This window comes from Hyperolius riggenbachi, chromosome 5 (assembly GCF_040937935.1).
Source record: "Hyperolius riggenbachi isolate aHypRig1 chromosome 5, aHypRig1.pri, whole genome shotgun sequence".
Taxonomy (NCBI): Eukaryota; Metazoa; Chordata; class Amphibia; order Anura; family Hyperoliidae; genus Hyperolius; species Hyperolius riggenbachi.
The window spans coordinates 396,920,625-396,932,944 of record NC_090650.1 but is presented as its reverse complement, the minus strand read 5'-3'; the positions used below and the strand labels follow the sequence as shown (position 1 = coordinate 396,932,944).

Genomic DNA, 12,320 nt, shown 5'->3' with positions numbered 1-12,320 from the left:
ATACTATTGGTTGCTTAGGATGTTGACTGATTGGCTACTCTTAGAAAATGGGAGATTTTACGTTAGTAATTACGCGTAAAATTACGCGTAAGTGTTCGTAAAATTACGCATGCCTAGCAATTACGGTAGACAGTGTAATTACGATACCACTTACGGTCTTACGCGTAAATAATTACGTGTAAGACCGTAAGTTACGCGTAACGCTTATGCGTAAATTTACATTGAATTACGATGCGTAATTACGCTCATGCGTAATTTCGGCCCAGCACTGGGATAGAGGCAGTGCCTGCCTTCCAACTCAGGCCTTCGGAGATGCTTGTGTCTAGGAGGCGGATGTAGGATACTCTCTCGACCTCTGCACCATTTATGTAGTTTGGTGGGGGCATGCTTACTTAGCTATTACTATGATCTAATGTTCAGTGAACCGCTCAACCAGATGAGGTAAAAGCGCTCAATAACATTGCTGAAGATCAAGACATCACACAGATAATTATGATCGAATCTGCCAGGGAAAATGGACAAGTGCATGGGCCCCTTAAAGCGGTATAAAACCCTGATATAATATTAAATAAAAACGTTTCCTACTTTTTATATGCCATACGGTTATCATATTTGTGCATAAGTATTATTATTCATTTAGATATTACAAGTTCCCAAAAGTACAGTTTTTTGTTTTAAGAGCTGCCTTTGCATTTTAATCATAACTGGTTTTATTCATCTTGTATTGAAGGCAGAAATGCTTTGAATGTCTGTCTGTGTCCAGGAGCTTCTGTACAGTCAGAGAATCTGTCCCATTCCTCACTTGATACAATTAAGTAAACACAAGATAACATTATCTCCACTTCGGAGGCGGCCAGCTTTCTCTGCACTGAACTTTCAAACCCTGTGTTTAACTAATTGAATACTGTTCTAGTAAAAAATAATATGCTGTAAATAATTTTTAGAGCAAAGAAGAAATTCTGGTTTTATTTCTATATGACTACAGGAGTTACACAGCATAACTGCACGCGTGGCACCTTTCCAACCCACAGCAAACCACCGCCAGTGTGCCGCGTGCCAAGGAGGATCAATATTGTTGACAGACATCAACTGTAGAAGATATGAAAAAAAGTTTCCTTGTCTCATCTGCAGCAGCACAACAGTTGACTCAGGGTGTGGATCAATGCCCTTAGGTTGAACTCACACATGAATCCGAGTAATATAAGGTTTAGCTTTGGACAGGTGCATGCACGGCGCATTATATACTGTCCATACTACACAATATTTGTGCCTTTAGATGCTGCTATGGAGCCAGGGGCGTAACCAGGGGAGGACTGAGGCCTTTTGGCCTGGAGGGAAAACACAAACTAGAGGCCCGTTTTCATGGTAGCACCAGCCCAAATTATGTCACACATGCGTCCCACGTGCTATATGCTGACGGTCACGTGGGGCGCAAATGCAGAAATACAGCAAGGACACTTGAGGGACAGCGTGTCAGGTAAAGTATAATGCACAGGCATCGGGGGGCACATAATATATTTTAAGGGACAATGGCCTGGGTTTCCATCACATTCATCGTTCGTGATTGCTGCACTTGATCGACCACATCGACCTGAGATTTCCCAGCATCTCAGATCAATACATTCAACAAATTTCCACCCAAAATCAGTCAAATCGTTCATTGGGCATGCTTGTGGCAGCACAGGTTTTCATCTGATTCAATAATAATTATCGAAAAGATTGGTGGATCGGCCAGCCCTAAATCATTAAATGAGAGGCAGCCTGGGGGGAAATCTCCCCCCTTCCCCCCTGGCCAGTCCTCCCCTGGGCGTAACAATAGACCCTGCAAGGGATGCCTCTGCAGGGGAGCCCAAAAGCCACAGGGGGCCCGTGGGGGGGAAAAGTTTGAGAGACTGACAAACTAAGGGCATGGAGAGAAAAAACATATTCTGCTCTCGCACCATTGTTATATTGACTGCATGTGTCCACCACACAGATAAGGAATCATACACACTTTGGAATTTGTACACTGTCCCTGCTCCCTAGGGTTCATAAAAAACATCTGTCTCACACTACAGAAAAGTTCTGATGACTTCATGTACAACTTTACAAACAAAGGATTCACAGATTAAAAAGAAATTGTAGACTGTCCCTATTCAGCAATCACTCCAAAGAGATTCCTAGATTCTTATCACACACAGGCTAGTGACCTTATGGTGTCTGATTACTGACACAGTGGAGTGGGTAAGATTGATGTCTGACTGTCGCTGCCTCATTGAGAGCTTATCTCATATGGAGTCCAAGATCCTGTAATAAAAGTATCAATCAGTGACATTCTGAATGTTTTGCCAAAGTTACAGTGAATACTATATCTTATGTTCAGCATGTCATTGATGTTCCTCCATATAGCATGTGCTCTCATGTAGTAAAATAATACGGCTGTGTGTGTATGTATGTACTGGAAGCAGAGCTGCAACGAGGAACTTGTCGGCTGCAAGGGGCTGGAGGAAGCCCCGGGTAAGTAGATCTGGGGGTAGCATAGATTGCCTGACATTTCCTTTAAGTCTAAGTATTTTTATCTGCATGGGGAAAACACATTGGTCCTCAGTTTTCCTGTACAGAAAGCGAGGGAGGTGGGGGTGGGGGGGAGGGCCCATTGATGTCTAGTTACGCCCCTGTATGGGGCCATGGAGTTTAAAGTAAACCTGTAAGTTCCTAAAAGGAAAACGTTAGATCAGTTCCAGCACCATGTGTCCTCCCAAAGATTGCCGCCTGCGCAGTAGTATAGACCCCTTTGAGCCTCGACTACTGCGCATGTGCGAGGGCTTGTCATTGGTTTTGCGTAGGGGACAGCTCTGGAGCGGGCCAGTGGAGGAGGATGGTGAATGCCTCTGTATTATCCAGAGGCTTCCCTCTATTGAGGTGAGTACTTATTTGGGGGACTTTTTTTCCCTACAGGAACACTTTAAGATAACAAATGAGAATCATCCGCTTCCAAAGAAGTGGTGAGTCATGATTTTCTGTGTTGTCTTTTCCTTGCCTGATGTAAAATAATTGAAGTCAGCAAACGCCAGGAGACACGGTACAGCAGCTAAAAAAACTGTGAATGTGCATGTTATTTATACTAGAGCTGTCAGATGTTCTTCTCCTCAACACCAACAACAACAAATAACATTTGTAAAGCGCTTTTCTCCCGTAGGACTCAAAGCGCATAAACATGACTCTGACCATCGTGGTACAGAGGAAGAATTTTATAAGGCCGGAAATGCCAGGCTAAACAGGTGGCTTTTCAGTCTGGATTTGAATAGCTCCAGGGTTGGTGCTGTCTTTACTGGGTGTGGCAGGGAGTTCCAAAGAGTAGGGGCAGCATGACAGAAGGCTCTGTCTCCAGATTTTTTGAGGTGCACTCTGGGAGTGACCAAGTTTATAGAATTTGCTGATCTGAGGTTGTGAGAGGTGTGGTGCAGCTTCAGCAGGTCCTTCATGTATCCAGGACCCAGATTGTACAGAAATTTGAATGTCGGCAGTCCAATCTTGAAGAGTATTCTCCATTCTACTGGTAGCCAGTGCAGTGAGTGAAGGATCGGTGTAATGTGACAGTGGCGAGGCTGGTTTGTTAGCAATCTGGCAGCACCATTCTGCACTAATTGCAGGCGACGCAGGTCCTTTTTGGGGAGGCCAGCATAAAGGGCATTGTAGTAGTCCAGCCGTGATGTGATGAAGGCGTGAACTAGGGTTGGAAGATCCTCTCTGGTAATATAACTAAAATGGTGAGTCACAAGAAAGTTCTGACAGTTCTTGACAATTGATAGCTTTATTATTATTTATGCATCCCAAAAACATACAGATAAGTTAATTGGCTTCACCCTAAATTGGCACTACGATAAAAACACTACACAGTACATACATAGACATATGTCTATGGTCGGTACTAGATTGTGACCCCCTCTGAGTGACAGTTAGTGCTAAGACAATATACTCTGTACAGCGCTGCTTAATATGTCTGCGCTATATAAAAATACTAAAATAAATAAATGTATCAAGGATATCTTCCACAGGGCTTTACAGAGTATAAAGTCACTAAATGACCTGCAGAGAAACTCACAATCTAATCCCCACCATACTTATGGTGTAAGGTCCCTTCTATGATTTGGGGAAGAACCAATTAACTATTCATTGATGTTTTTTGGATGTGGGAGGAAACCAGTGTGCCCAAAGGAAACCCAAACAAACACGGGGAGAACTGTAGACCTCCCTCCAACATGCGTCCCCTAGCATTAGACTGGCCGAGTGTCTCAACGAGTACTAATGCATATTTGAGGTCCCGATGCCCGTGACAAAGCCCTGCCCACCAGTGAGCTGCACCCCCTGCGCCTGTTCCTGTACATTGTCATCTCCGCATGCTCAACTCCAGGAAAGCAGCAGGCCGGATGATGTGTCACTGACCTGCCTGAGAACCTGTGTGGATTAGTTAGCCCTTGTGCTCACCCCCAGGTCTCTAACGGAAGGCAAAATCCTCTCAAAAGGTCCACAATCATTCCTGTACCCAAAAAGCAAGGCAACACGGAACACTCAAGTGGACCTGAACTCTTGCACAGGACAGAAGGAAAACACAGAGAAGTGCAGCCTGTATGTATTTAGAGAGTTTAGCCTGTTTAACTCCCCCTCATTTTCGTCAAATCACAAGTTGTAATTTAATCTCCCCCTGTGTCACATGACTGCCATGGCAGAGATAGCATGACAATGTAAATTAACACAGTAGAGGCCGCGAGTGAAGTATCACGGTAGCGATACTTCACAGAAGCAGGGCCATCAGCAGTCAATGTTACGCACATTGCTAAGGAAGCAATGCGGGTAACTAAGGAAGGCACACTCCTTACATGGCAGCGAGCTCTGCTATATAAGGCGTGCATAGCGCGCACTACAAAACATTAAAGGGGTTCTGTTCCCTTTAAAAAAAAAAAAAAGTGTCACTTACCTGGGGCTTCTACCAGCCCCCTGCAGCTATCAAATTCCACGCCGTCTCTGAAGCCCTCTCCGTTCCTCGCCGCGGGTCACCTGCCAATTATTAGTCTACCAAAACAAAAGGAAGCAGGCGGTTGGCACTACAGCGATTACGACAAAGACTACTCAGTTAAAAAGACATGCAGTGTGCACTGGAGGAGACGTATACACCTCTTCTCTGGAACCTCTTCAGCGTGCTCAAGCTAGGAACATCAAATAGCAAGCAAGTAAGAAGAGCAGGAAAGCTGGCACTGCTGCAAGTGTTCAATTTATTGTAGCATACATAAAGTGCAGGCGTGCAACATCTTGCAAAATGGCAAAAAAAGTCGTCAACATACCCTTGTGAGAGGAGGCGTGGGTGGTGGTGGGTGCTGGGCAATGATGCCTGACGCCGTTTCGCGCTGAGATGGCGCTTCTACGGAGGCTGCAAAGTTATGGGCAAAGGCTCTGGTTAAATATCCTCCAGAGTCGTCATGTAACATTTACTTCCGGTGGCAGCGCCGCCCATATTTCCGCGTCTCGTGTGCGTGCGTACTGACGCCTGGTGTCACACGTACGCTGCACGCGTACGTAATTCCGCATGGCGCCAGTAATGTACGCATGTCAATTGAATGCATGCGTACTGCATTATTATGCTTATGGCGCATGCGTCAAAATAGTTGCATTGGGAAGGGGAAAAACTCCCCCTAGCGGCCAAATTGAGATAGGGCCCAACTCAGTCATACCTGCACCAGGGTGAAAGAAAGAAAATGAAAAAGATGAAGGGGGAGAAAAAAGAGGGGAAAGGAACCAGAAGAAAATGCAAGAAAAAACATGTAAGACAAAGTGAGGTGGATGATCAGGAGATCCTGAAACAGTGAGACAAAGTGTATTACCCAAGGTGTCAGTACGTTTGAATCGTGCCCCACAAAAACGCAAATTACTGCTATCAAAGGCACAAGGAAGCCACAAGTCTTCAAAGTGTGCAAAATCAAGAGGGGAGGAAAATGGGAGGTTATGGGGAAGTAAAATTGCCCACTACCCCTAGTGAATTTTTACCATGGGGGCTAACAAGCCATGGATCGAGGGAAGGAGAAGGAGGGCCAGCCACCGGTCATACTGCCACTCTCCACAAATTAACAGCAAAAATGATCATATATAGCATATAAGACAATAGACAGACATCAAATAGGACACATCGGAGGAGTCCGAATATGGGGAGGGAAGATACGGCCTCAAGGGTCAAGGAAGCATGATAAATCCGTGTGATCATTAAGGCCCAAAGGTCCCATAGCTTCCGATTGCAGAATCAACATTGCTTCTTCTCTTTTCAATCGTTTCTCCCTGTCTCCACCTCTTGATAATGGTGGGATATGGATAATTCCTGCAAATGTCAGCTTTGTGGGATCATTCCTATGGCTCTCTCGCATGTGTTGAATCACTCTGGGGGAGCCTTTTCCAGATTTTAGGGAGTTATAATGTTCTCTGAATCGTTCATTAATTGATCTCGTTGTTTCCCCTATATAAAACCTTCCGCAGGGGCACCACATTGTGTAAACAACAAACCGCGTTTGGCAGGTAAAAAAAGAGCGCGTATTGCGTCGAAGTGGGCCAATATGAAATTGGCAACCCACTACCATCTGACTGCATGATTTGCAATGTCCACACCTGTGGTTACCCCGAGGGCCTCCTTCACGTAACCAATCACTACCACTTGCTGTTTTGAACTCGCTTCTGCTCACCAATGAGCCTATTGTAGGAGATCTTCTGAAAGAGAATAGTGGTCCTTCAGTCACTAGAGGCTTCAGTATAGGATCCCTGGTCAGGATGTCCCAGTTCCTATGGATTACTTTCTTTATATGGTCAGCCATATTGGTGTAGCCAAAAGAGAAGGGAGTTTTTCGCTGTATAGGAAGATTCGTTGGTTTCCTCTGTAAGAGGTCTGATCTTGTTTTGTACTTGCTTTTGACAAAGGCCTCTTGGATGTCCTGCTCATTGTAACCTCTAGCCAACAACCTCACTCCCAGTTCCTCAGACTGCTGGAGGAAATCCGCATCATTAGCATTGTTGCGATGCAGTCTGAGGAATTGGGAGTAGAGCAGAGTCCGGGCCACGTGTGCGGGGTGAAAACTCGATTTGTGCAATAAAGCATTGCTTGCTGTGGGTTTTCGGTATCCCTTGGATATTAACCTATCCTCACTGATTATTAATTCAAGATCAAGAAAGGCAATTCTTTTTGGGTGAATAACGGCTGTAAAAGCCATATTGACAAAATTGCAATTAATGTGGGATAGGAAGTTAAAAAAGGAATCACAAGTCCAGGACCAAAACACCAAGATGTCCTCCACGTACCTGGACCACATCCTGAGACCCGCCCTGTATGGGTACTACATCCCTCCCAACTTTTTGAGATGAGAAAGAGGGACACTTAAAGAGGAGCTGTTAGGTATAGGGTCTCAGAGGAAAAAAAAAACACATATATCAGTAGCTAAATATTGGCTGTACTTACATTACATATGCATTTCACTGTCCACGTTTGGATTTCACAGAATTTTTATATAGGATTTGCAGAGAATGATGCTCCTGACAGCTCATGGCAGGTTCCATGTTTGTCTGTCTCCTATGAAGCCAATTGTGATGTCATATCCTCCCTGCTTCCTGATGATTCGACTCACAAAAAAGATCCTAATGGACGTGTTGTCCATTAGGATCTTTTTTGTGAGTCGAATCATCAGGATACTGTGCAGTGAATAATAACAGCTTTCCCCCCTACGTCTCTGGTTCCCTTTAAAACCCTGACATAGAGTGACCAGACGTCCCGGATTGCCCGGGACGTGTCCCGGATTCGGGGTACGCTGTCCCAGGCTGCATGAGGTCCCGGGAAACGTCCCGCTTTCAGCAGCGGGACGTCCCGGCCTCGGGACTCTGTTCACTGTATTGCATGAACTGGCTGCGGCGTCTATAGACGCTGTGCCAGTTCATTGCCCGCAGCCCCGCTCCACCCTCCTTAATCTTCCGGTGTCTGTTCCGACACCGGCAGGCGAGCAGGGCTACGGCAAGATGGCTGCCGATGCCCTGTACTGGAGATTATTTGTGTCTCCAGTACAGGGCTTCGAGGTGCCATCTTGCCGTAGCCCTGCACTCTGAGCGCCGGAGACTGCAGGAGGAACAAGACGGTCCCAGGAGCAGCGCGCCAGAGGAGTCTTCTGCCAGGCGAGTAAATGCTTGTTTTTCCAGGTGAACTGTGCCCCCATTGCGTTTATTTTCTGGTGACATGTATGCCCCCATTGCGTTTATTTTCTGGTGACATGTTTGCCCGCAGTACGTTTATTTTCTGGTGACATGTTTGCCCGCAGTGCGTTTATTTTCTGGTGAAATGTTTGCCCGCAGTGCGTTTATTTACTGGTGACATGTTTGCCCGCAGTGCGTTTATTTACTGGTGAGATGTTTGCCCGCAGTGCGTTTATTTACTGGTGACATGTTTGCCTGCAGTGCGTTTTTTTTCTGGTAAAATGTTTGCCCGCAGTGCGTTTATTTTCTGGTGAAATGTTTGCCAGCAGTGCGTTTATTTTCTGGTGAAATGTTTGCCCGCAGTGCGTTTATTTTCTGGTGAAATGTTTGCCCGCAGTGCGTTTATTTTGTACTGACATGTTGCCTACAATGCGTTTATTTTGTGCTGACATGTTGCCCATTGCGTTTATTTTGTGCTGGCATGTTGCCCATTGCATTTATTTTGTGCTGACATGTTGCCCATTGCGTTTATTTTGTGCTGAAATTTTGCCCACATTGCGTTTATTTTCTGGTGGTAACTGTTGCTGCATTTATTATTTAATGGTCATAGTTGGCTATGTTTGCTGCTTTGGGGTTACTGTATACTATTAAATAGCATCACAAAGTTTCTGCACACCCATGATGCGAAACCTCGTCTGACCACATCATGGCGTAAACACTGCTTTCTTATGCCTCGCTGTTACATCATTATGTTAGCTCCGCCCATACAATGTCATGGCCACACCAATTTTTCAGAGCCGCCCTCCCCCCCTTCCTCCCCGTCCCAGGTTGAACCAACAAAAAAATGGTCACTCTACCTGACATAATATTCAATAGTAGAGAAATAGAAAGAGGGACAAAGTCCTGAAAGAGGGACAAATGAGGTGGAAAGAGGGACAGTGGGAAGGGGTCCCAAAGAGGGACTGTCCCTCCAAAAGAGGGACAGTTAGGAGCTACTGTAGATTGTATATATTGCATGAGAAATAAAAATGTGAGTACCAAGATGACAGAGGCGGGTGACACATCTCCAAAATATTAGAGTACAAAGATGTCTGCTTATCGCCACGCCCTTTTGCATTTCCAGTCACTCTCAAAAGGTGTACCAAGATGGTGGAACGCGTTCTGTCGCCATGGAAGCAGCGGAAGTACATGTGAGACAGTCTGCCTCGAAGTCTCTATGGTTCTCACACCGGATATCCTGCCGGCTTCTGTTTGTGTCTGAGCCGCTCAGTCGGCGTGGGGAGTTTTTACCGTCAGGTGAGCCCGTGGGGAAGGGGGGGCTATTGCGGTTTACCGGGAATGCCTTCCTCCCGGATTCTGTCTCGTGCTCTTTACCCCAGGCGTAGTTGTACAGGAATTATACACCCCCTGGTGTCCCATTCATTCTGTGTGCTACGGAAAATGCCTTCCCCCTACGAGTCTTTCCCTCCTTGCCTTCAGAGTGGGATGCCCTCCATTCTGGGCCTGGCTTATGAAGAGATTCTCAGCTGCTGGAGAACATAAGTAATACAGCTGTCCTGACCTGGGTTTATTAAAGCACTGAGTACTTTTGGGTTCAGAGTTAAAGTTGCACAGGTGAATCCACCAAAATGCTTTCCAATACACGGGATTGCCCAAGATATCTACCCCCCCTTTGGAAATCTCCACATTGTGGGAAAGTCGAAAGTCTTGGCTTTCATGTGCACTCAATGCCCTGTGTTGGTGCCATGCACCATTTCTTAGTTATAGGGTATTGGACAAGGGGAGTCCACTCCCTTTAAAAGTGGACCAGATCTCTTGCACAGGACAGAAGGAAAACAGAAATGCACCCTGTATGTATTTAGAGAGTAAAACCTGTATTATTTCCCCTCATCTGTGAATAATAACAAGTGTAATTTGGTCTCTCAGCTGTGCCAGCTGGTTGCCTCGGCAGAGCAGCTTATTTGTAAACACAGGATGTAATCCCTACGTTTGCTTCCATGAAAGCAGGAAGTAGACATACTGCAGATTTACTGCAGGTTTTGTATCAGCTGCCTGTAACAAGGAAATCTTTTTCTTAAAAGGGACACTTAAGCCAGCAATAATAATAATAATAATAAAAAAAAAATCCGGTTTACTTGCCTGGAACTTCTACCAGCCCCCTGCAGGTATCCCTGGCCCTTGCAGTCACTCATGGAGCCTCCGGTCCCCTGCCTCCAGCTAGTTTTGTTTTCGCTGACAGGGAGTCGGCGTACTTTCTGCGCAGGCGCAGGGCGCTATTGTGGACAGGAACACAAAGAAAAATACTCATGGCCAGGCCTGTCAGCAAAAATGAAACTAGCTGGCGGTGGGGGACCGGAGGCTCCGTGAGTGACTGCGAGGGTGCAGGACGGCTGCAGGGGACTGGTAGAAGCCCCAGGAAAGTAAAACTGATTTTTTTTTTTCTTCCGACCTTAAGTGTCCCTCTACAGGTTATTGTGCTGGTGCTTATCTTTTAGAGCAGAGAGGAAGTTCTGAGTTCAGGTCTGCTTTAAAGTTATATTCTACGTTTTACTGGAATCACTGTCCCCTTGCTTTGCTCATTGTGTTGAGGGCTTGGTCCATGCTTCTCTCGGACATCTTTTTATTCTAACGCTATGTCCACTTGGATAGTGGACATTGCAAACCAGGACCCTTGCCCACTTGGTGGGCTTAAAGAGAATCTGTATTGTTAAAATCGCACAAAAGTAAACATACCAGTGCGTTAGGTTGACATCTCCTATTACCCTCTGTCACAATTTCGCCGCTCCCCGTCGCATTAAAAGTGGTTAAAAACAGTTTTTAAAAGTTTGTTTATAAACAAACAAAATGGCCACCAAAACAGGAAGTAGGTTGATGTACAGTATGTCCACACATAGAAAATACATCCATACACAAGCAGGCTGTATACACCCTTCCTTTTGAATCTCAAGAGATCATTTGTGTGTTTCTTTCCCCCCGCAGCTATCTTCCACTGAAGTGTCAGGCTGTTTCTTCCTGCAGAGTGCAGACAGCTCTGCCTGTATGTAATTCCTCAGTATGTGAAAGCCCAGCCAGCTCAGAGGAGGATTTATCCAGCTTGTAAAAGATAAGAGAGAAGCTGCCCTAATCTAAATAATACACAGGCAGTGTGCAGAGAGGGGCCTGGAGGGGGGAGGTGCATCACAGAACCACAACACTGAAGAACTTGGCAGCCTTCCAGACACAGGCTGACAAGTCTGACAAGAGAGAGATAAGTTGATTTATTACAGAGATGGTGATAGTAGAACGTGCTGCAGTAAGCCAGAACACATTAGAATAGCTTTTGGAACTTGTAGGATGATAAAAAACAGGATGCAATTTTTGTTACGGAGTCTCTTTAAGGCTGGAAACTCGGGTTGCCAGTCTAATGTTTTTGACAGTCAGGCACAATGTACACCCGTTGTTCAACTCCCTCTAAGGCAGGGGTGTCAAACTCGCGGGCCATTTGCGGCCCTCGATACAATATTTTGTGGCCCTCGCCGGCAAAAGCTTCCTTATAGTTCGCTTCAGTGCTCCCAAGTAATCCGCCACATCCCTGCCACTAAACGAGGGCTGCAGAGCCTCCAAATCGCCCGGGGGGCAATCTGCCGGCATTTCCTGGAAGGGGCAGAGCTTTCAGCTTCAGCTCTGCCCCTACTGACGTCAATTGCCACACGGATCGCCGCCTCCCCCCGCCCCTCTCTGTGAAGGAAGAGTGAGAGGGGCGGGCAGAGGCGGCGATGCGCCGCGATTGTGAAATTCCTTATGCGGCCCAGCTTCATCCTGGCTTTGCCTCCTGCGGCCCCCCAGGTAAATTGAGTTTGCGACCCCTGCTCTAAGGCCTCGTTCACATTGGGTGTGTTCGGAAACGTATTTAAGCGCATGATAAAAAATAAATGTTGATGTGCATTTCATAACACGCTTCAGTGCATTCCCATACTCCTTTTTAGCAGACCATGTGTTTACATGCACTTTTTTTTTCAAGCTTGTTTTGCTTATTTGATGTAGCAGTTGTCAATAAAGATTTGTTTTCATTTGTAAATTTGTAAAAAAATTTTGATCGGGGTAAAAAAAGTATCTCCAAATTTCATATGTGCTTCTATACGCTTAAA

The 12,320-nt window shown here is 45.8% G+C and overlaps 2 protein-coding genes across 4 annotated transcripts in view; one reads left to right on the top strand and one right to left on the bottom strand.

Annotated features, from left to right (window-relative positions):
* Positions 1-9,435, bottom strand: part of SLC39A4 (solute carrier family 39 member 4) — a 148,445-nt gene extending 139,010 nt beyond the window's left edge. The window contains exon 1 of one of the 2 annotated variants that reach the window (XM_068237874.1): positions 9,232-9,435. The gene's annotated coding sequence lies outside the window, so the exon portion shown is untranslated. The remainder of the gene's footprint in view (positions 1-9,231) is intronic. The other variant, XM_068237878.1, reaches the window with a different exon arrangement.
* CPSF1 (cleavage and polyadenylation specific factor 1) overlaps positions 9,383-12,320 on the top strand; it is a 66,665-nt gene continuing 63,727 nt past the window's right edge. For both annotated transcript variants that reach the window (XM_068237873.1, XM_068237872.1), the window contains exon 1: positions 9,383-9,489. The gene's annotated coding sequence lies outside the window, so the exon portion shown is untranslated. The remainder of the gene's footprint in view (positions 9,490-12,320) is intronic.